A 25495-nucleotide genomic window follows, 5' to 3' on the forward strand; every position below is an offset into this window, starting at 1 on the left:
ACACTCAATTTAGCCCCTGCTGTTTTGGCATTTTGTTGTTTAAATGCTTTGAGAGGTATTCTTTTTGTATTATAGGTATCAGAGTATATGCAATTATCCATCCAAAATCTTCAAATCGCAATTTTTCACAGCCAGAAAGATGATAATGTTAAGGTAATGTATTTGCTTCCAATGTATCCCAATAATACATTTTAATTGTGCATGAATATTGAATTGTTCAATATATTATTTGCCAAGACCATGACTTCTGTTTTACACGTTGTACCTCTGCTAAATACAGGTTCACCTCCGGAAATACCAGCATGAAACCTATCACGACCAGGACACTTATGGTCATCTAGCTGCTGAGTGCTTCTGGTTGGGTAGTTTGATGGCTCTGAACAACCCACCTCTACAACCTGACTGGAAGAACTGGGATAAGAAACAATGTTTTCCACCAAACGTGACTGAGGCTAAGGTGGAGACTGAGCCAATGGAGCAACAAGATGTTGCATTTGAGTAAAAAATGAGTAAAAAATGGAGATGACATAATTAATCATCCCTTGTGAAGAGCAGCATTACGTAAAAACAATTATTAAATCATAGTGATTCATTCAATTATGCCAATAATCAATGTCAAAAGTAGTCAAGGGTTGTTATAGTACATAAAGGGGCCCATTCACAGTGGAGATACAGTAAATGGAATTTAGTTAAACACTGTGCACCTCTCCTGTTCATTGGTAAATGTTTTTTAGACTTAAATGTTAAGTGTGGGTTGTGTGTTTAGGGTGGGGTTTGCCTGAAATAGTGGTGTGTCCGAAGATGCTTGGAACAGTGACTTAGTTCAGTTTTGGCTATGTCGTCACTGCTTGTGGTCACTGCTTGCGATCCTGCCTTGTGGTGTTGTCTAGCGCAGTCAAGTGGTATGTTGAAAAATATTAAGTACAATATAGCTGCAGCTACAGTATACAACTTCTTTTTCTTTTTTACGTCTTTTGTAATAATGAGAATGGGTCAACTCCAAATCAGGCACAACATGTATTATTAAGGCTGATCTTATCCAGGGACTATGGGTGTATATACGTTTCTCTGACACATTTACATTGATGTGAAAACGGTTTTTTTTTTATGTGCACTGTCCCACTGACTCACTGTCAACTTAAGTGTTAAACAAATACATTAATCCAGCTGCTTAGAGCTAGCATAACGTTTGAAAGGTAAATTTGATTAATTTAGACATGTGAACATGATGTGTTAATGTGATGTGTTGATTTGTGTCCTTTTTAAATCTGTCTTGTTTTCACAGAGGGAAATACATCATTATTGGAATGTTCCCTTACAGTGCAGTATATACTGTCTGTCTATTCTTTGTAAAATATCAACAAATAAAGTATCTGAGACTCTGAAGAGGATCATTGTTTTTTAATCTAAAGATGCAAAAATATCCTCTTACACATACAAGGAGTGTATGTGGGTTATTTGTCTCAGTTGAACCTAGCCAGATATTATCCTATGCAAGTCTGATGGACTGCAAAGAGTCCAAGACTTTGTCCTGTAGGCTATCAAAATAAAAACACAGTTTCAAATAAAATCCTTCTTTCACTCACTCTATAGTCTGGTGTCTGACCTGTAGAGGGACCAGGACTGTGGTGGAGAGAACCCTCTTTGAACCCAGCCCTGGGAAGAGAAAGAGGGGCAAGAGTGAAACCACAGGGCCTATGTGGGCCCCTGCCAAGAGAAAAAACATTAAGTGTGAAGGAGACCTCCTGGGAGTCCAACAGAAACAAGGGATTGCCTTGTGATCCTGCCAAACAGAGAGCATTGTCAACACAGATCCCACACCTCTCAAAATGCAGTTTAACAGAAGCCAGTAAAGCTTTAGATCAGCAGGAAAGTCCAAATATCCTACCTCATCACAATGAAAAGGATGTGAATTACTATCATTATAAACACATCACCCTGCAGTATCTTCAGTTGAATTAATGAATGGATTTAATCTAAACTATGTTTTTAGGGCATTTCTGCTTTATGGGATAGATACAGTAGAGATTGACAGGAAGGACGGGTGAGAGAGCGAATGAATGGATTTAATCGTATATGTATTATTAGAAACACAGCATCAGGCCAGTTAATCCCACCATTGTGAATGACGTCATGTTACAGGCACTTTTAATCACACATCTAGTCTGCAATGGGTTTTAGATATTAGCTGTGCTGTGGTTCACAGCAATTTTGCGATTGTTTTACTTTCAAGACATAATAAAGTTGTGTAGAACGGGCCAAAGTGATATAATAGTTTGTTTTGTTATACACCACATGCATTTGTTGTAATATTCTATTCAAGTGTCCCAAGATGTGATTGTATATTTCTTACACAGTGGCACGTAGGTTTGGAATGACTACCTTGTTTAGCACATCTGTAGGTGATAGAAAGAAGAAATGAACCATCTCACACTTAACATTTAATTGAATTAGTCGTTTAATCGTTTAATGACCAAGGTCGGTGGAATTTGTTGTCGGTACAGATGGGAAAAACTCAAACAGCAGTGTCAAATACATGAAACATACACACATTACACATGTTACACATGACAATCACAAAGGCCAATGTACACACATAACCACAAGAAGAAATCATATGTCAATATTTACAACTATAAAGTGCAGTACATCTGGCAGGGTTAGTGCAGTGAGTCAGGTGTTGAGAGTCCTTATAGCAGAGGGGAAAAAATGGTTGCCCCATTGCCTAATCCTTGTGGGAAAAACATTGTTTTAACATGCTGTTACATAGTAAATGCTTTATGATTTGAAGCAGTTTAGAGGTTTGTTACTCAAATAATGACTCTTCCTTATTCCACAAAAATAACAAAGTGCATAGTGTATGTCATGGGCAATGACCATGTCGGTATGCATTCGAATCTGGCCCATGCCCTGCTGACATGGCCTCTTCTCCTTACTTATGTCTATCTTCAAAGGACAGCTCCCTTGACAATTACCTCCTGGGGATCAAGAGAGCAGAGCACTTTGCACTGATTTCCAAAAAAAACATCCTCATCCAGAAAGAGCAGTTTCTCTGGAACATTGCTGGCATACTCCAGCCGTTAACTTAACCATGGAGTCGTTTTTCAGAGAAAAGATTGTTTGAGGGAAATCACGCATTGTGTCACCTCCCCCAGGGCTTCTCTCAGGGGGCTTCAGGGGGCTTCTCTCAGTCTATTAGGTTAGACTAGGTAGATGATTAGGCATCTTTTGGTTTCCAGAGACCTCCATGTAAAAAAGTGCACTTTCAAGTTTGTAACTTTTAAACATAGGTACTAGGTACCAAAACCAAATATCATAGCAATGGCAGTTAGACCTCTCTGCACATTTTAAAGTTGGATTGGTGTGAACGGCTTCAAAGTTGAAGGAGGCAGCTCATCATATGAGCCTATCTGGAATCTGTTGAGCTTGATATTGGAAAACAAAGGGTCGGAAACTGTAGTCTGGAATTATGGAATGAAAATATGGTTATGTAAATTGAAGGAAGTATGTAATATGTATTCATATAATGTATATGTGTTGTTTCCTTTTTTAAACTGATTTTACTACAGTATGAATAGTCTTATAGCTCAGTATTTCCTCAATGCCAAAAAAACTAGTAAAAAAAACTTGTCTGTGTTTATTTTCGTTCTTTTTGAGAACTCTCATTTCATTATTTCAGTTTATGTTCAGTGTCCTGTCATCGTCCTGCTTATTGTTTTGTAAATACCTGTACAAAGTTGCCAGCTATATTTCTACCTATTTATAAAGTTCCACACCTTGGGCATGCACCTCAGCATTGTAGAAGAAAAATGAGTTACTGTCTGATTTCTAGTTGTTTCAGTTCTCTTTCATAGTATTTTTTTCGTATCTCACTATGGGGAACGCCCCCTGCGTGACCTCATCAGAAACTGAATTACACTGCGCCAGCCCATTGGCTGGCCCAGGCGACGCTTGTGTCACGAGGGACGGGACCCTCCGCCTATATAACGGCATCTGTCGTCATTCAAAAGCCTTTCCTCTCTTCTCACTGGAGCTGACAACAACTGTGCGGGTGGCTAGAGCTAAACAGTCCACAGATACGAGCGACCACAACACACACACACACTGTATGGAAAGTTTGAGCGGCAGTGACGGTGCAGTGTGTGTGTTAGCCCGTCAGTGACGGTGCAGTGTGTGTTTGTTAGCCCGTCAGTGACGGTGCAGTGTGTGTGTGTTAGCCCGTCAGTGACGGTGCAGTGTGTGTGTGTGTTAGCCCGTCAGTGACGGTGCAGTGTGTGTGTGTTAGCTCTGCTGAGCCGTGCTGTACATTAACAAACACGTTTCTACAGCTGTTCCTTTGTGTCGACCTCCCTCTGTGCCTAGAGACTCTTACACTAACGTTACCACCAGGTGCTAGCTAGCTACGGTAGCTAACGTTACCACCAGGTGCTAGCTAACTAAGGTAGCTAACGTTACCACCAGGTGCTAGCTAGCTACGGTAGCTAATGTTACCACCAGGTGCTAGCTAGCTACGGTAGCTAACGTTACCACCAGGTGCTGGCCAGCTACGGTAGCTAATGTTACCACCAGGTGCTAGCTAGCTACGGTAGCTAATGTTAACACCAGGTGCTAGCTAGCTACGGTAGCTAACGTTACCACCAGGTGCTAGCCAGCTACGGTAGCTAACTTTACCACCAGGTGCTAGCTAGCTAAGGTAGCTAACGTTACCGATGCATCATCAGACAGAAATGAGCAACTGCGACTCCGCTGGCAGAAGGGTGAAAGAGGAGAAACGCTTTGAAATGGATACCATTTCCACCGACATAAGAAATATTGCCTCTCACGTAGGCTATTATGAAGGAGTGCACACAAAGGATACGTGCACACTGCACATATCGTATTCGTCCATGTGCTTTACGCATCACACTATATACATATATATTTACTGTTCATATCATATTGATATTCATGCAAATATATTTACTTTTTACATTCATATTTATTGCATGTATAGCGCGAGGTTGACCACCGTCCGCATTGACTTCACAGTAATGTACGTCTTTGAATGAATGAATGAATGGTCTTTATTGTCATTGCTATAGTACAGGTACCAAACAACGACATTTAGGAGGGGTGGCTCCCCTGGTGCTAGGAAAGAAAAAAACCCTAAAAAAAACACAAGGGAAGGAGCTGGTTTACATAAATAAAGGCTATGTACACTATCCACTATACTATACTGTACAGATAGACGACTAGGGTTGTCATATTGCACATAGTGTTATTGCACATTTGAAGTGTCGCAGTTTGCAGGCTAGAAATGTACATATTTGTGCCTCTACTACTTTATAAGGGTAACATTCCCGATAAGTCCAATGATTGCAATATCCATACAGTGAAGAACATGAACAGGCCCACTGTAGACAATTGACTATCATCCCCAAGTAGGCCTGTATGCATGTTATTTAATTATCTTGTATCCACCTAAGGTAAGGTGACCAGATTTCTCAGATGCAATCTGGGGACATTTCCAACTTTTTAGGAAAAATGTATACATTTTATCATGATGAAATACAGAAACGGGGACAATTGCTGTTTCATTTATTTTGACCTTATTTTGACCAATGTATACACATTCAAGCAAGAACTCAAGTGTAACAACTGGAATGTGCCTCTCAACATTAGTGTCAGTGTACTGTAAGTGGTATTAAAAGTAATTCTTAGAACTGTTCAGGTTGACGAGCCAACCAAAGCTGTTCTGGTTGCATTATGGATGATGTGGGCAGGACAACCCAAGCCAATCACCTCCCGCTGCAGAGAATCTTTTACTTTGGTGTGGACATTGACCCTCCCTGCCCTATTCAGGCCCCCAAAGTTTGTGTTTGTATTATCTGCAGAGAATGCCACCACTTTGTTCTGAAGAGTGTATTTCTCTATGACAACAAAGATCTCACTCTCACTCCATGTTTTTCCCAGGAAATCAATAGGACACATGCTGTATTTCTCGACTACATCAATATGCTATTATATGTGTCCACATCCATGCCAGTATTGGGAAACAAGCTTTGATATTTTAGGCTATCTGATATTTTCATTCGTAGGCTAGTGGCCACAATATTATTCAGTGTGTAGCTGGAAAACAAAGTGTCCTGTCCTCCATAAGTATGGGAAAGAGGAACATGTTATCTTCTTTTAGCTCTACACTCCAACAGTTACTATGGAGTCAAAGTAGAGATTCTCAGCCTTAATTCAATGTTGTTGCTTTCAGATTGGTTCCACCATTTAGAAAGACCATTTAAAAAAACAAAACAAAACATGCTCCCCCTTTTTCAGGGCTTCAAAAGTACTGAAAAAAGTCTAAATAAAGCTCTCATGTTCAGTATTTTGGTCGTCAGTGATCCTTGTTGTTGGCCAGTTGACGACTGTGGTTACACGTCTTCATCTTGAATATCGTCAAGGCAACCCAGTTGGTCAGCCCTTCAACATGTGTTAGAGTGTTTTTCTAGGGGGTGGGGGGCGTGTGTGTGTGTGTGTGTGTGGGGGGGGGGGCCTAATTAGAACCCATTCTCCAAGTCCCGGACCAAATGGAGCATTTATCTGGCCTAGCGGGTAGATCATTCCCTCCCATTCATCTCTCACTGTCAGGGTACCCCCCCTCCCCCCCCACCACCATCACCACTGTGGGCTGTGTGTATGTGTATGCAGAGGTGGGGGGGGGCTGCCGACAATGACCCCCTCCACCATACACTCACGCTCGCACACACACACCTACACACACACACAGACACACACACGCACACACACACAACACACCTACACACACACACACCCCCTCTAACACTCCCCCAACGGTCTCCTATAGCAACGGCCAACACGGTGGGATCACCTGGTCGATAAGTTCTTCCGTGGCTGTCACATACCGATGAGAAAGTCCAGAACAACGGCCGCTCCGTCTCAAAATGCCGCCGACATTACCGAAACGGCAAAGGAAAAGGACAACTGACACATTTTAATTTAAAATCATTTGGGCAGCAGAGTACAATTGAGGATATCATATTTGATGGAGAAATTGATAAGAAGTTGATAGGTAAAATGTATAGAACTCTACAGAAGACCTATGTAGCTGAAAAACTGTTAGAAAGTAGGATTGAGATGTGGAATCGAGAACTAGGAAGAACAGATATAGGTTTAAAATGGAAAGAGTGTTGGAATACTACAAATGACATGACAGTTAATGAAAATCTACGTTTAATCCAATATAAAATAATGTATAGAGTCTACCACACGCGAGATAAAATCCATAAGTATTATAGTAATGTATCAGATAACTGTTTAAAGTGTGGAAAAAAAGACTCACTAATACATGCATTCTGGGAGTGTCCCAGAGTACAGAAAACCTGGGTTGACATAGAACATTGGCTCTCAGGGGTACATAAGGAAAGATTCAAATGTGATCCTTCAATCTGTCTTTTCCAGGATGTAGCCACAGTAAGATACCCTAGGGGGTGGATAATTATGTACTCATCAATTATATTTAAAAAACTAATACTTGGAAGTTGGAAATCAAGTAAACCTCCAACACTACAACAATGGAAAAACGAAATTCTTTATTATACACAAGATTAAGTGTAGCGAACGGGAATCTTCTAGTGTAACTCGCCCCATGCGGGAGTCGAACCCCGATCTCCCGCATAACCGACGGCCGCGCTAACCATTAGACCAAGAGAGTTAACTCCCTTGGTGGAGCTGTTAACGGGCCTCATACAGGATCGTTACACTATCCTCACCGTTCGGGAGAGCGTGCCCTCACGCTTCACTATGTCAAGTCCCTCACGTGGACACGCCTCTCCGATGGCCTTCCTTCCATCCCAACTTTCTGACACCAGTGTAGTAGCCAATTTGTTATATACGGAGACAGGTTTATGACTGCCATAAAACCATAAAGTAGTCGGAGCACGGAGCTTCAGTTAGTGCGTCTTTATTTCCACTCGGTACTTCAATACAAAGACAACAACCCCGTTTCCCAACATGCATTGCACTTCCAGCTACGGCAAACAGCACAGACCAAAATACATAACATCTCCTCCTCCCTTAGAACAGAGGCCCTCCCCCAACAATTACAACTGAACTTTAAACTTCTAATCTTAAGGCACAAGAACAACAATATACTGTATAGTTATATCGTTTCAAACAGTCTGTTTTCCAAACACAAACCTAACTACGAGATGAGGGTAGACTACCTCATCCCGTGACCATACCCATGGGAATTATTCTGTCCCAGTTGTTTGGGTGGTCTTAAACTTAGAGTCTATAAGTTCAGGCGTTCTGGAGGACGACGATCTCTTCCCGGGTAACGCTGCTCAACAGAATGTTCAGTCTTACTGTCTCTGTGAGGGGACTCTGGAACAACCGCAGGTGTAGGAACATCCATCACCGCCCCTTGTAATGGGAATTCAGGCACGGAAGTCTCCCCATCGGGTTCAGGTGCACCTGGAGGTGGTGACGGTGGGCGATGGGGTGCTCTGAACTCTGACTCGTCCGGGACATCCACCGAAGGTTGGTCTCTGGGCGATGCTGCCAGAATTTGATCGACGTGTCTTTTCCACACTAGTCCGGCAGCAGTTTGGACAGTGTAGGAGACGGGACCAGACCGCTTGACGATGGTTGCAGGAACCCACTTGGGTCCAGTACTGTAATTTCTGGCCAGTACTGACTCATCTGGAGAGAAGGCTCTTTCTTTAGCCCGCAGCATCCTTTGTTGGATCTGCTTCTCCTGCTGATGCTGAACTACATCTTTCACTGTTGTCGGCTTTAAGAGGTCGAAGTTGGTTCGTAGATCTCTTTTGAACATCAGGGCAGCGGGTGAAACTTTAGTAGTGGCATGTGGCGTGTTGCGATAGTTTAACAGGAATCTATGCAATCTCTGATGTAGTGTTCCTTTGCCTTGAGATGTCTTTAGTGCTTTCTTCAAGGTCTGAACAAACCTTTCAGCCAAGCCATTGGTCGCAGGATGGAACGGTGCCGATCGGATGTGTTGGATGCCATTTGCTTGTAGGAATGTAGTCATTTCTTGTGACACCAGTTGTGGTCCATTATCAGAAACCAGCTGAAGGGAAGACCCGAAACGGCTGAAGATCTCTCCAAGCTCTTCAAGCTTTTTCCCAGTGTAGCGAACGGGAACTTGTAGTGTAACTCGCCCCATGCGGGGAGTCGAACCCCGATCTCCCGCATCACCGACGGCCGCGCTAACCATTAGACCAAGAGAGTTAACTCCCTTGGCGGAGCTGTTAACGGGCCTCATCCAGGATCGTTACACTACCCTCACCGTTCGGGAGAGCGTGCCCTCACGCTTCACTATGTCAAGTCCCTCACGTGGACACGCCTCTCCGATGGCCTTCCTTCCATCCCAACTTTCTGACACCAGTGTAGTAGCCAATTTGTTATATACGGAGACAGGTTTATGACTGCCATAAAACCATAAAGTAGTCGGAGCACGGAGCTTCAGTTAGTGCGTCTTTATTTCCACTCGGTACTTCAATACAAAGACAACAACCCCGTTTCCCAACATGCATTGCACTTCCAGCTACGGCAAACAGCACAGACCAAAATACATAACATCTCCTCCCCCCTTAGAACAGAGGCCCTCCCCCAACAATTACAACTGAACTTTAAACTTCTAATCTTAAGGCACAAGAACAACAATATACTGTATAGTTATATCGTTTCAAACAGTCTGTTTTCCAAACACAAACCTAACTACGAGATGAGGGTAGACTACCTCATCCCGTGACCATACCCATGGGAATTATTCTGTCCCAGTTGTTTGGGTGGTCTTAAACTTAGAGTCTATAAGTTCAGGCGTTCTGGAGGACGACGATCTCTTCCCGGGTAACGCTGCTCAACAGAATGTTCAGTCTTACTGTCTCTGTGAGGGGACTCTGGAACAACCGCAGGTGTAGGAACATCCATCACCGCCCCTTGTAATGGGAATTCAGGCACGGAAGTCTCCCCATCGGGTTCAGGTGCACCTGGAGGTGGTGACGGTGGGCGATGGGGTGCTCTGAACTCTGACTCGTCCGGGACATCCACCGAAGGTTGGTCTCTGGGCGATGCTGCCAGAATTTGATCGACGTGTCTTTTCCACACTAGTCCGGCAGCAGTTTGGACAGTGTAGGAGACGGGACCAGACCGCTTGACGATGGTTGCAGGAACCCACTTGGGTCCAGTACTGTAATTTCTGGCCAGTACTGACTCATCTGGAGAGAAGGCTCTTTCTTTAGCCCGCAGCATCCTTTGTTGGATCTGCTTCTCCTGCTGATGCTGAACTACATCTTTCACTGTTGTCGGCTTTAAGAGGTCGAAGTTGGTTCGTAGATCTCTTTTGAACATCAGGGCAGCGGGTGAAACTTTAGTAGTGGCATGTGGCGTGTTGCGATAGTTTAACAGGAATCTATGCAATCTCTGATGTAGTGTTCCTTTGCCTTGAGATGTCTTTAGTGCTTTCTTCAAGGTCTGAACAAACCTTTCAGCCAAGCCATTGGTCGCAGGATGGAACGGTGCCGATCGGATGTGTTGGATGCCATTTGCTTGTAGGAATGTAGTCATTTCTTGTGACACCAGTTGTGGTCCATTATCAGAAACCAGCTGAAGGGAAGACCCGAAACGGCTGAAGATCTCTCCAAGCTCTTCAAGCTTTTTCCCAGTGTAGCGAACGGGAACTTGTAGTGTAACTCGCCCCATGCGGGGAGTCGAACCCCGATCTCCCGCATCACCGACGGCCGCGCTAACCATTAGACCAAGAGAGTTAACTCCCTTGGCGGAGCTGTTAACGGGCCTCATCCAGGATCGTTACACTACCCTCACCGTTCGGGAGAGCGTGCCCTCACGCTTCACTATGTCAAGTCCCTCACATGGACACGCCTCTCCGATGGCCTTCCTTCCATCCCACTTCTGACACCAGTGTAGCGAACGGAGACTGGTAGTGTAACTCGCCCCATGCGGGAATCGAACCCCGATCTCCCGCATAACCGACGGCCGCCCTAACCATTAGACCAAGAGAGTTAACTCCCTTGGAGGAGCTGTTAACGGGGCCTCATACAGGATCTTATAACATTACAAAAAGCTTGGAGAGATCTTCAGCCGTTTCGGGTCTTCCCTTCAGCTGGTTTCTGATAATGGACCACAACTGGTGTCACAAGAAATGACTACATTCCTACAAGCAAATATTTTTTATTCCAGTGTAGCGAACGGGAATCTTCTAGTGTAACTCGCCCCATGCGGGAGTTGAACCCCGACCTCCCACATAACCGACGGCCGCGCTAACCATTAGACCAAGAGAGTTAACTCCCTTGGCGGAGCTGCTAACGAGGGAACTCTTTATGCTCTTGTAGCGGAGAATTCCTTCCTTCCATGCGGGAGTCGAACCCCGATCTCCCGCATTACCACCGGCCGCGCTAACCACTGAACCAAGGAGATTAACGGGATAACTACTACCTGTCAATGTTCCTGGGTTGTGCAGGGGAGTAGGCCAGGCCAACGAGCTGTCAGTGATGGACTGGGTCTGATAGCAGGGTTAGCCATTAACGGTTAGCATGCCCGGTGAATGAACACGATAGGGACAGAAGGAAGCGGAACTGGGACAGCTAGCAGGGCTTACAGGCAACTTAGCGGTTCTAGCGCTAGCCCGGTTAGCATTCGTCAGGGTCCGGAAGAAGGTACATTTTTATCCCAGTAGAGGGAAGCGTTAGGTGGGGGGTGGGGGGAGGGGTGTCCTGTGACAGGAGTGGTGTGGGGGTGTAGAGATGAGCGGGTACAGACAGGGGGTGGGCAAGGCGGGTTGGCGTTAGCCATTAGCGGGGGCCAGTGGCCCGCACCCTCTTGCTCCTCTTGCTGACGGTGGTGAAGCGGAAGGGCTGCAGGTCAGGCTGCTCTCCGGGGGGGTAACGGTTTTACTCGTTGACTTCGTTGTCCGGGGTGCCAGTCAGGGCGAGGCCTGACAATTTTAGTTAGTGTGGGGTTGGTTTAGTCAGTCTTTAGTCAAGTTACCGTTACAAGCGCTACATGCATCAAAACATGAACCCTTTTTTGTTATACACAGGTGAATAGGATATTGTAATATTATAGCATTGCACAACAGACGAAAATTAGTACACAAGGACATGTGTTGCAATTCAGGTGGTACTGTATTGTCACAATAAACAAAGAACTCTCAAAACATCGACTCAACAGTTCATCACAACCCCAAAAGTTCAGTTCAGCTCAATCACCGTCAATTGTATCTCACCCCGCTCCCACACAACGAACGCAAGACTTACAGTTTTAACAGTCTGTCAGTCCGATAGCTTAGTGGTGTCGGGTTACCCCCGCTGCTTAAGATGAGCCTCTACTGCTCTCTCCCCAGCTCCGGTGTAAGCGTATGACATTCCACGGCCTTATATCCAACTGTATCCTTACGGTGTATCCTTACGGGGCATTGTATCAAAAAGTATCATCCAGCTCTTCGCGGTCCGAGTAGGCTAAAACATACCGAGACGCAGACAGCGAACGCGAACTGCGGCACAAACACGAACGGACGGAATAATCCACTTCCTGGTTTGTTTGAATCATTCCGCCCTCAGCACTCGGTGAGAGACACCTTATCATTTCCCGTCGTCTGTCGAGAACGGGGATTGGCTGATTTACGACTGGATACCGGCAGCGTGTGACGTGTGACGGCGTGTGAAAAAAACGTGGAAGTGACAGTCGGCGGCGGAGACATGGCAGAATCGCCACACTCCCTCCCCTTTAGAAAAAGCCGGACCATGGGGTAGGCGTACTCCAATCCACTTTGGATATGGTATTTCACTCAAAACCTTTGAAGTCTTCCTCCTCACTCTCCTCAGCGAAGATGTCCAAAACCCGCTGACGGTCAGTCTTCACGTGGCTTAGAGCAGTGCTGGAGGGATGGTCTGGTAGCGGACAGTCCTCGGATGGAAAACCTTTGAAGTCTTCCTCCTCACTCTCCTCAGCGAAGATGTCCAAAACCCGCTGACGGTCAGTCTTCACGTGGCTTAGAGCAGTGCTGGAGGGATGGTCTGGTAGCGGACAGTCCTCGGATGGAAAACCTATGAAGGTCTCCTCATCACTGCCGTCCTCAAAAAACTCAAGGACCCGACGACGCTCTTCCTCCTCCACTTCAGCAGCCGACGGGTAGCAGGGTTTAAGTCTGGCAACATTGACCACTCGATGGTCCTCTCCTGTCTCTTCCAGTACAACCTCATACGGGAGAGGGCCCACTTTCTGGATGACACGGTAAGGTCCCTTCCAACGTGGTGCGATCTTGGCCGAGAAGGACCGTGCGGCTTTTGAATAGGGGTGAGAGCGCATCCACACCCTGTCTTTATCCACGTACGCCACCTCCCTCCGATGTTTGTCGTAGTGCTGTTTCTGCTTCTGTCGAGCCTGCTTCAGCTTGCCATCCACATAGTCATGCAATTCACGGAGCTGACTTTCCTTCTTGTAGGCTGGGGCATCAGGGGTGCAAGTCCTTGGCAGCAGCATGACCTCCATGGGTCCTCGGATCGGTCTGCACAGATTAGCTTCGGCAGGTGTCACACCAGTTGATTCATGGACAGCTGAATTCAGTGCAAACCGAAACTCCGGCAGGTGTTTGTCCCAGCCTTTGTGGTTGTCCCCGACATATGAGGCTATCATAGTCTTCAGGTTTCTGTTGATCCTCTCCGTCAGATTGGTCTGGGGGTGGTATGCTGTCGTCCTCTTCTGTGCCACATTCCACTGTTTGCAAGTGGCTTCAAACACCGAAGAGACGAACTGCGACCCTTGGTCGGAGAGGATGTACTCAGGGACTCCCCAGCGGGTCAGGATTTCCTCTGTCAGGACCTTTGACACTGTTTCAGCAGTGGCCCGCCGCAGGGCAAAGAGCTCCACCCACCGGGAGTAATAGTCCACAAACACAAGGAGGTAGATGTTTCCCTTCGAACTCCTAGGGAATGGGCCCATCAGGTCGACTCCTAACATCTCCCAGGGCCGATGGACTATGGTCTGCTGGAGCTTCCCGGCAGGCTTCCGGCTCTCAGGCTTATACTGCTGGCACACTTGACAACGCTGGACATGCTGTTTGACATCCAAACTGAGGTTTGGCCAGTAAGCCAGAGCCTGTAGCCTCTTGTAGGTCTTAAACCTGCCCAGATGCCCAGCCAAGGGGTCCTCGTGGAAGGTCTGCAGCAGCTGTTGTCGCAGAGGGGGAGGAATGTACACCTGGTACAAGGTCTTGTGAGGTAGGTGGACCACTCTATAGACGTTGTCCTCCAAGATGGTGAATCTGGTGGTAGAGTTTACATCAACCTCGCCTGTGTTTGTGATGTTCTCATACAGCCTCTGGATGACTGGGTCGGCTTGCTGGGCCTTCCAGATGGTTTCATCAGAAACATGTAGGTCCTTCCCAGTTTCCCAATGGGAGGAGACAGACAGCAGGATGGCACAGGTGGGTGTGGTCAGACAGGAGGGGTCTGCCGGGGCTCTGGATAGAGCGTCGGGGACTGTGTTATATTTCCCTTTCCTGTACTCCACTGTAAAGGTGAACTCCTGTAGTCGGAGAGCCCATCGGATGAGTCGGGTGCTGGGTTTTTGGGTTTTGAAGACCCACACCAGGGAGGAGTGGTCTGTTACCACAGTGAAAAACCTGCCTTCCAAGTAATGCCTCCACTTTTCCAGAGCCCAGACTACCGCCAGGCATTCCTGCTCTGTGGTTGAGTAGTTCCTCTCTGCATGATTCAAACTGCGGCTGGCGAAGGCCAGGACCTCTTCCGTTCCGAGTCCAGTGTGTTGTACCAACACTGCACCCAGCCCGTTTTTTATTTTATTTTTTATTTTTTTTCAAAAGAAAAAATGCATTTTATTTATCCAGGTAGGTAAACACAGAACACTCTTTTATAGTAACAGTCTGGTCAATACAGCAGGCAGCAGACATCACTAATTAACGTACATTAATTATGTCAAAAGGGGAGAGAAAAAACTTTTAGGCAAAACACAGGAACGGTATAGCCATCAAGAACTGTTATGGGTTACAAACAGTCATAGCAATGCAGAGAGAAGCTGAACAAAAAAAGATAACGACACAGACATTCAGAAATGAACACAAAAAGTGTTTACAAAAAAAAAATGTTGGTCTACATGTTGTTGTCGACCCACTCATTGAGACCGTTGTAGGCTTGTGTCTGGGTCCTGGAATTGGCCCCAGTCGCATCCTCCAGCCAGCCTTTGAACACCACCGGGTCTCTCTTCGACACCAGGAGCTGACCCAACATCTCACTGGCCGTGTGGTAGCCCTTGTTCTCCAGCTGCCTGCCATGGCCTGTCCCAATCCCTGGAACATCTCTCACAGACTTTGTTCCCATTGGCTCGGACACAAAGTTGCTGTGTTTCTGGGTTGTGGTGGTGGGTTTTGACTTTTCAGCCATATCTCAGGAAGATTGTCAGACTGCCTCTGTACCTGTGGGAACTTCAGAGCTCCGGAGGGGATAAACCAACTCAGACGGCTGCCTTCCAAGTAATGCCTCCACTTTTCCAGAGCCCAGACTACCGCCAGGCATTCCTGCTCTGTGGTTGAGTAGTTCCTCTCTGCATGATTCAAACTGCGGCTGGCGAAGGCCAGGACCTCTTCCGTTCCGAGTCCAGTGTGTTGTACCAACACTGCACCCAGCCCGTTTTTTATTTTATTTTTTATTTTTTTTCAAAAGAAAAAATGCATTTTATTTATCCAGGTAGGTAAACACAGAACACTCTTTTATAGTAACAGTCTGGTCAATACAGCAGGCAGCAGACATCACTAATTAACGTACATTAATTATGTCAAAAGGGGAGAGAAAAAACTTTTAGGCAAAACACAGGAACGGTATAGCCATCAAGAACTGTTATGGGTTACAAACAGTCATAGCAATGCAGAGAGAAGCTGAACAAAAAAAGATAACGACACAGACATTCAGAAATGAACACAAAAAGTGTTTACAAAAAAAAAATGTTGGTCTACATGTTGTTGTCGACCCACTCATTGAGACCGTTGTAGGCTTGTGTCTGGGTCCTGGAATTGGCCCCAGTCGCATCCTCCAGCCAGCCTTTGAACACCACCGGGTCTCTCTTCGACACCAGGAGCTGACCCAACATCTCACTGGCCGTGTGGTAGCCCTTGTTCTCCAGCTGTCTGCCATGGCCTGTCCCAATCCCTGGAACATCTCTCACAGACTTTGTTCCCATTGGCTCGGACACAAAGTTGCTGTGTTTCTGGGTTGTGGTGGTGGGTTTTGACTTTTCAGCCATATCTCAGGAAGATTGTCAGACTGCCTCTGTACCTGTGGGAACTTCAGAGCTCCGGAGGGGATAAACCAACTCAGACGGAAGTGGACATCCTGCTGGTTGGGCAGGGTGTGGGGGCCGCGGCGAGGGCGCCCCCTCTTGGTGAAGCCCACGTACCAGCCGGAGTAGCGCGCAGACATCAGCGCCGTGTAGTGGTTCTCCAGGACCTTCTCCACGAAGACGCAGTCTGCACTGCGGTTACTGGCCTTCTTCCCCACCAGCTTGCCGCGGCGGTTCATGCACAGGTAGAAGTTGGTCTCCTTGCCTCGGATTCTCACCTGGCTACCAAAGGTATCGGCCTCCACTACGAGCATATTTGTCTCCGTCCTCCCCGCGGGCGCTGATCCGCCGGCCCAGCACCTGGACGTGCTTCCCGCTGGTGCGGCTGTAGAGCTGGTAGACCCGGTGGTGCCGGCGGCTCATGGCGTCCCGGACACGCGTCTGGTTCTCCACGTGCACGCTGAAGTTCACCCCGTCCACGCCAAACACCTGCTGCTGTAACGGATTGCACATCACCATCAACATCTGGATACATAAGACAACCAGCGTGGGGAGAAGGGGCCACATCGCTTCCCCCCTCCACTACGGAACTTTGCCCGGAGTCAGTCCCCTCGCTCGGCCAGAGGCGGTCCGACAGTACGGAGAGTGTTCTCTGTCTGTGTTTATAATCCGTTGGACGGAGTGGAGGGTCAAAGAGTCAGCGGACACTCCCGTTGGCATCGGCGGCGTGGCCCGCTTCCCCCGGCGGGGATGGGTGTGTGGGCGCGGGCAGGCAGGGCGGGGTGTGAGGAGGAGAGGGCGGCCGGGCCACTGTGACCGGAGGGCTACCCTCTGGGCTGTCCCCGGCGGGCGGTGCTGAGGGGGGGGGGGGGGGGGCGGGGTGGCGCTGGAGGAGGTCAGGGCATCAAACGGCTGCGCGCCGCCGCGGGGCTGAGAGGAACAGGTGAAAGCGCGTTCACAACTCACACCAGCAAAAACTCCAGTCGACTCCACTCCGTATGAACAGAGGCGCCCCGTCCATAGAGGCAACCAATTGCTTGGGGCCACCAAACAAAAATGGCCTTTTTGTCAAACTAAAACTGTCCTTGGATGAATGTATTTTCAATGGAAATCATGGCATTCAGCGTTCAGTCGCTCTGAGTCTGCTCGCGCTGCGCATACATTCTGTTGTGGATCCCGCTTCGGCTCCACTCGCTTCCACCTCAGCGCCGCTCGGGGAGACCAATCAGGCTGTCATCTGAGCCATAAAGGATATACGATATAGGATATTACATTACATAATTATAAAGGATATAGCTTTTTATATATTCCAAGACGACTTTTTCTGGAATAGCAATCTCGATGCAGGGCGACTCTCCTACCTCTTGGCGGCAGCTGGACCCTGTACACGACTTCGCTCAGTCTCTCGAGGACCCTGCAGGGCCCCATCCACTTGCTGTCTAGTTTGGGGCACCTGCCTTTCTTTCTCTGGGGGTTGTAAACCCAGACCAGCTCCCCGGCCGTGAAATGCTGCCCTTTGGTGTGCACGTCGTAGTTCCTCTTCTGTCTCGCCCCTGCACTCCGCAGTTGTTTTCTGGCGAACTCGTGGGCGCACTCCAGTCGATCCTGCAGCTTTCGGGCATATTCCGGGTCGGGCGGTCTGCCCAACATCATCTCAGCCGGGGTCCTAATCTCCCTGCCCAGCATGAGAAGTGCGGGGGAGCAGGAGGTGGAGTCTTGCGTCGCAGACCGGTACGCCATCAACACCAGGGGGACATGCGCGTCCCAGTCTCGCTGGTGTTTAGCCGTCACTATGGCCAGTTGCTGTCCCAGCGTGCGGTTAAATCTTTCAACTAGTCCGTCGCTTTGTGGGTGGAGGGGTGTGGTGCGGGTCTTGTGGGAGCCAAGCTTTTCGCACATGGCCGCAAACACGCGAGATTCAAAGTTCCTGCCTTGGTCGGTGTGAATGACCTCAGGGACCCCCAGTCTGCTGAACATCCCCTCCACCAGTGCATCCACTATTGTCTCTGCTTCTTGGTCCGGCAGGCAGTACGCCTCCGGCCACTTTGTGAAATAATCCATGGCAGTGAGGATGTAGCGGTTTCCTTTGTCTGAGCGAGGAAACGGCCCTAGCACGTCAATCCCCACTCTCTCCATGGGACAGCCTGTGGGAAACTGTTGGAGTTGGGCGTGAGATGTGCCCGTGGGGCCTTTACGTGCTGTGCAGCTGTCACAGCGGCGGCAGTAGTCCCCCACGTCCCGCCCATGTTGGCCCCAGTAGAACCCCTGACGAAGGCGGCGGAGCGTTTTGCTGACCCCGAAATGACCAGATCCAGGGGCTCCGTGGACTGATTGTAGCACCGTTTCCCGCAGGGTCCTGGGTACGACCACCTGCCACAGCGTCTCTCCTGTGGCCGCGTCTTTCCACCCCCTCTGCAGTACCCCGTCGCACAGGCGCAGGTTGGTAAACATACTCCACAGCCCCTTCGTAGCCCTTGAACACAGGCCGATCTCTTCCAACCGGGGTTGGTGTTGCGCCGCTACCCACGTGAGCACGGTCCGATGTCAGCATCCTCTTCCTGTTTGCGTCTCCACTCTCCCGCGTCGATAGCTGTTAGGGCCGCTGCGGCGCATCTCACCCCTTGTCGCAGCTGCTCCTCCTCCCGCACCTCTCTTCTTTCACAGTAGGTACAGCCGTCAGTGGCGCAGGGCCGGCGGGAAAGCGCGTCCGCGTTTCCATGCTGTCTACCCGCACGGTGGATCACGTTGAAGTCGTACGCCTGTAGCTCCTCGATCCAGCGTGCCAGCTGGCCCTCTGGCTCTCTGAAGGTCATGAGCCACTGTAAGGCGGAGTGGTCACTCCTGACTGTGAAGTGGAGGCCCCCGAGGTAGTACTTGAAATAGAAATGAAACATACTAGAAATGTTGGACAGCCCTGACCACGGCGAGCAGTTCCCGCCTGGTGACGCAGTAGCGGCGTTCATGTTTGTTGAGTGATCCGCTGTAGTACGCCACCACCTTCTCCCCCTCCGAGGTCACCTGTGACAGCACCGCCCCCACGCCGACATTGCTGGCGTCCGTGTCGAGTATGAAGGGCAGGGTGGGGTCGGGGGGGGTGAGGATGGGGGCCTCCAAGAGGGCCTTCTTCAACGAGGTGAATGCTCCCTGGCACTCGTCTGTCCAGATGAACTTCTCCCTGGGCCGTTGTAGCCGGAACAGGGGCGCGGCTATGGTGGAGAAGCCCCTCACGAATCTCCTGTAGTAGGAGGCTAGTCCTGTGAAACTTTTCACTTCGGAACTGGAGTTGGGGGTGGGCCAGTCTTCCACCGCTTGCACCTTCTCCTGTGTGGTGCTGATACCGCCAGACCCCAGCTTGTGCCCCAGAAAGTTGACCTCCCGTCTCATGAAGTGGCATTTCTGGGGGTTTAGTTTCAGGCCCGCAGCAGCCACCCTCTCCAGCACGCGTCTGAGCGCCCTGAGGGCCGTCTCAAATGATTCTCCATGGGCCAGGATGTCGTCCAGATATACGACGCACTCCTGGCGGGGGATCCCAGCGAGCACGTTGTCCATTAGTCTCTCGAATGTGGCGGGTGCATTGCAGAGGCCGAAGGGAAGAACTTTGAACTGCCACAGGCCCCCGTGTGTGACGAAGGCGGTTTTGGGTCTGGCGTCGGGGGTGAGGGGGACCTGCCAGTATCCGCTGCGTAGATCCAACGACGTGAACCAAGAGGACCCCGCCACCGCGTCGAGGGACTCGTCGACTCGTGGGAAGGGATAGGTGTCCCTTTTGGTCACGCCGTTGAGGCGTCTGAAGTCCACGCAGAAGCGCCAGTCGTCCTTTGTTTTCTTGGGGACCATGACGATTGGGGCGGCCCAGGGGCTGGTGGAGGGTTCAATGAGACCCGCACGCTGCATGTTCTGTAACGCCTTCTCTGCCGCTGCCTGTCGAGCCATCGGCAGGCGTCGGGGTCTCATCCTGATGGGTGGAGCATCCCTCGTATCGATGCTGTGTTGGGCTAGGTGGGTCTGTCCCACGTCGTCCTCTGACAGGGAAAAACTGTCCTTAAACTCTAATAACAGTTGCCACAGTAGGCCCTGTTCAACATGCGACAGTCCATCACAGTTCCCCTGCCACACCTCCCTCACGACCGAGACCCTCTCTCCGTCTTCTCCCCCCCCCTTACCAGCGGGCGCAGCGGGTGTGGGGTGCGGTTGCGCCTCTGTGGTGGTGGGTGGGGCATGGGGTAGTATCGGGTGTCTATCCGGGACGCCGCCGGAAGTCGTGTTGGCCGCTGTCTCAGTCGTCAGCACTGCAACGGTGGGGGTCGGGGAACGTTTCGGCGGGGTGGGTTGTCTAGTCATCTGCACTACGTGTCCGTCTGGGAATGTGAGTGTCCCCCTCCGGGTGCTATGCACACAGTCCAGTCTTTCGAGCACATCCAGTCCCAATATGCAGTCTTCTAGATCCGCTACCCATACTGGGCAGTGAACTCTCTCCCTCCCGACCCCCACGGTCTCCAATGCCTCCCCCACCATGGGTGCCCTGTCCCCAGTTACTGTCTGTAATCTCACCGTGGTGGGTAAAACTGTGGTCCCGCTCCCCACCGCGTCGGGTCTCACCAGGGTGGCCGATGATCCCGTGTCGACGAGGGCGGAGCAGCATATCCCCCCAAATGTCACCGGGGTGTACCAGCAGTTTCCCGTCCCCGTCTGCCCCAGCATGACGACCTGCACCTGCTGGCCGCCCCCACCCTCCCCTGTTTGTAATGTCCCCACCTGGTCGTGTCGTGTTGTCTTCCCGCCTGTGCGGGGTCGGGACGCCACCCCGGGGAGTCGCACCGTCCCGGCTATACGTTCCCCGTACCGTTTCCCGGTTTCTCCGCCGTGTTGGTGCACTCTCTGGCCAGGTGGCCGGGTTTTCCGCATGCCCAGCAGAGCCTCGGTCCCATCCATGGCCGCTGTTGTCCACTCAGCGAGGCAGCCCGTACCAGTTGTGTTAGCTCCACCGCCCAGGCCGGCGCCGCTTCACTCCTCTCCGACACGACAGCAGCCCTCACCCTCGGTGCGTCCTCCAACGTAGCAGCGGGGGTGCCAGCGCCCAGCATCTCCCTCTCCGAGGCTAGCTCCAACGCCTCCAGGAGAGATTTAGGATGAGCCAGCAGCGTCTGGACGCGCAGATCACTCGGCAGTAGTGCCTGTAGGAAGTGGTCTCGAGCTAATTCACTCAGGATGGACGGGGGCATGTGAGCATAGGCACGGTGAACGAGCCTTTCCACTTCATTGGCGAGATCTCTCAACGGCTCCCCGGGCCGCCTCTTTCGACTGCACAGTTCAGAGCGAAGCAAGCTGTCCGCTGAACATTGTCCAAAACGCCTCTTTAATGCCCCCACTAAAGCATCATAGTCACTTCTATCATCCGGGGTCAGTAACAGCAGGCTTGACAGAGCATCACCAGTAAGACACATTGCAAGCTGTAGCGCCTTACTTTCTTTGGACCAATTGTTAGCCCTGGATAACAGTTCGAATTGTGCATGAAAAGCCTCCCAATCAGCCTTGCCATCATACCTGGGTGTCTTCACTGAGAGGGGAGCAATGTTGACGTCATCGCTCCGTGCCCGTGGCCCTCTGCGCGCCGCACGTCTGTCCATGTTGTGTGCAGCTGGTTGAAATCCGGCCTCGTTAGCCATTTGAGCCGTCATTCTTCTCACCCGCTCTCTGTGTTCCGCCTCCTCGGTCGTCTCGTGCTGGCTCCGCTCACGGCGTTCCGCCTGCCATGCTGCCGTGTATCGACCCCACGCGCTGTCTTCCTCCTCCCGCTTGATCTTGTCCGCACCGGCGGGCAGCATGACTCCGTCGGGGAAGGGCGAGTGCGTCAGGCTAGCTTGCGTTAGCGGTTGTAGGCGTACTTCCCTCGTAGCTTCGTGTTTCTCTTTGTTTTTTTTGTTTTTTTACTTCTGACACCAGTGTAGCGTTTGTCACAGACCAGACGGAGGGTTCTTGATTTCCAGCTTTATTCTCAGTTACAAGTTATAACTCTCTTAATATCACACACAATCTAAATCAACACCCAGCACTCAATCCTCTCGTCTCACTCTCCCGCTCTCCCTCTAAGCCCCTCCTCTTCCGCCAGAACCCTCCCTCCCCCGGATGAACGTCATCCAACAACAACAACTCTTAAAGACACAGTAATCTTAACCCACTAAAACTCAGTCCGTTACACTACCAATATAGAGAAGAATTTAGCCATAGACAATAATAAGAAAGATCAGTTTGAAAAGATATGGGGAGAGATAGTGAAGGTGTTAGTGAGGTTATGGGAAAGGACTGTATACGGTGAATAGTTCAATGGGAGTATGCTCCATTCGCCCCCGGGGCGTCGATCAGGACACACATGACAGGAGATTGACTTTTGGTTCAGGTTTCTTTAGTGGGTCAAACAGGGTACAGTTCAGGCATGGGTAGGATGCTTGCAAACACTACAAGGGGTGTATGTGTGGTTCTGCAATAAACAGAAAGAGGTATTACAGTACACATGTTGTTACTAATAATACAGTACTGATCTACAATATCAAATGCATTCTACAGTACAAAAGTACATGTAACTTAACCATACACATTAAGCTACTTAACAGTACACTTTGCCATACAATCTGAATTATAACACCAACTTAAGACAGTACTCAAATAACAAACTCTGCAGCGTGAACTGCGCCAAACAAGCTTCATTGAAGAGCACGCAATAACGGCGGCCATAGAAAGCACATGTCCAAACTAATTGCTATTGCTAGTATAGAGTGCAGAAAACGGCAGTATCCAAATCAACACAACAAATATGTACAACCTAAATACTGGGTGAAACATTGTACTTACAGTAGTTCAGTGACGCACTTTACACTGTAATGCTGCACAATGTTTCTAACTGATTGAATTGGTAACACGAGACACTTGTGTGGTACTTCCAACTTCTTCTCCGATCTGAATCAATGCGGCCCAGATTCCCAGAATGCACTGCGCACTTAAGGTGGCAGGTGATATCACGCACCTTAGCTCTTAAGGTGGAAATGATAACCAAATATAACCTAGAACATTGGAACCTTTCTAACAGAAGGCCTTAGCTAAGACGTAAAGATAGTGCAAGAAACATAGTACTAAGAGATTAATTTGATTATGCATTAGAATTATTAGTTAGATAAGTATAGGGGGTAAACTGGGATAAACTTTAGACGGTTTAAAAAAAAAAAGTGGGGCTTTGGGATGTTAGGATGTGTTGTGATGTTTGTCAAGGTGTGATGTCCCTGATTTGGAAAGAAGATATATCTCAATCTCACATGAACCATGACTTAGACATTTTAAGTTAGTGATATAACTGTGTGAGATGGTGCCTCTTAGCCTCCTCCATCACGGCCAGGCGCTTCGTCATGGTGTCCATGTATGGCGGGACCGAATAGCCCTTGTCTCTCTATTGGAGCATTCAGTAGGGCCGTCCGGTCCGCCCGGGTCATGGTGGTGAGAGACAGCCACATCTGCACCACCGCGTTTGGCCACCAGGCGACCCCCGCAGACCGCGACGCCCTGGGCCAGGTACATCAGGCGACCCCCGCAGACCGCGACGCCCTGGGCCAGGTACATCAGGAGAGAGAGACGCCGCTCCTGTCTGGCCCTCAGACATCCTACACACACTCTCTACGATAAAACACTTTAAGATAAAACACTTTAAGATAAAACACTTTAAAACACTTTAAAACTTTAAAACACTTTAAAACACTTTGTGTCTGCTGGTTCAGGCTGGGTCTGTCATCCATCCGCCAGGAATACAAATAAATACAAATCACATACAAAATATGGTACAAAAATATACTACAACAGCTGAGTAGAAACAAAACTTCTTGGTAAAGCACCAAAAATGTCTCCTGGTCGAGGCCAACATGGAGGTGTTGTAGGAAATCTGACACGGCATAAGTAGAATGATCTTCCTACAATTCTGTTGTATACCAGTTCCAGATACGTACGCTGACTGCACTCCATCATATACTGTTTGCGAAGAGTTTGATGTTTTGTAAGTCATAGACTGATTACCAAGTCAGGGTGAGAGACAGCCACATCTGCCGCTCGCTGCTGCACCACCGCGTTTGCCAGCTATACAATACAAGTGTCTTTGACAGCAAAGCTCCCTACAAACATGTCATTCTTCGTAAGTTACATTTATTTATATAAGTAACGTTTATTTATATAGCACACATTTACAACCACAAACAGCCGCCCAAAGTGCTGAACAGATAAAAAGAGAAAACACTGGTAAAACAAGCAGTGGTAAAACAACAGTTAAAATAGATAAAATACACTAAAAAACTTTAAAATTATTAACCATTTGTGACTGCTCCTGGTGTTTCTGGACACCTCTCGGAAATGAGAAAGACGTCAAATTCGTCTTTAAAGTTTTTTTTGTTTTTTTTCAGATTTTCGTTTTTTTAGCTAACATTCAACTCGAAGATGTAAAGTACCCACTCGTTATTTTTCCGAACAGTTTTACGTTCATTAAATAAGTGTAATCTATAACACAATGACTTCGTTTCTTGTTGTTTGATGGGGATTCATTATCTTTGATGGGGATTTTATGTGCTTAGTGATTTCCGGTGTAGCAACTTTCAAATACTCATGTCGTCTTCAATTTGTTTCCGATTTCAATGTATGATGCATCATTTGAAAGCTTACAATCTGTAGTTTAAGCACATGTAAAAAACTGAAAAATGATTTCGCCTACAGGTAGCCCTTTTCATTGGGCTGTGTCACATTTGTTAAAATGTGCTGATTATTATGCTACCTGGTTCTCCAAGGCCTATGATGCCCATGTGCTCCCTTTTTGCCGCCTCAGAGCGGGGCAGGTTACCGACTGAAAAGTACATTCCGTTAGTGGAATGGTACTTCCTCCTGTACAGCCCAAATCCATCAAAATATAAATGGATGTAGAGTGGCAGAACTGGTACCCCTTTAACGAAACAATTTTATGGCAACCATTACTTCATGCATGTTCTTGTTCAGCTTACTCACAGCAACCTATCATATTTGATAAGCCATGAAACTATGACTTAACAGTGCCAATGAAAAGCAGTAGTGCAATATCATGGTAAGCTTTTTAGCCTACCTGTGGGTAGTTCTCTTTCTGGCTGCCCTTCACTACAATGAGCAGGGA

The 25495-nt window shown here is 48.7% G+C and overlaps 1 pseudogene across 1 annotated transcript; it reads right to left on the bottom strand.

The window, feature by feature from the left end:
• Positions 1 to 11825: 11825 nt before the first annotated feature.
• LOC308163351 (fibroblast growth factor 18-like) lies at positions 11826 to 16893 on the bottom strand (annotated as a pseudogene). Its single transcript has 2 exons — positions 16367 to 16893; positions 11826 to 11927 (listed from the first exon to the last, which is right to left on the bottom strand). The product of its transcript is annotated as a fibroblast growth factor 18-like (transcript).
• Between the last annotated feature and the right edge of the window lie 8602 nt (positions 16894 to 25495).

The sequence above is a fragment of the Nansenia antarctica genome (assembly GCF_963989245.1).
Source record: "Nansenia antarctica genome assembly, chromosome: 8".
Taxonomy (NCBI): Eukaryota; Metazoa; Chordata; class Actinopteri; order Argentiniformes; family Microstomatidae; genus Nansenia; species Nansenia antarctica.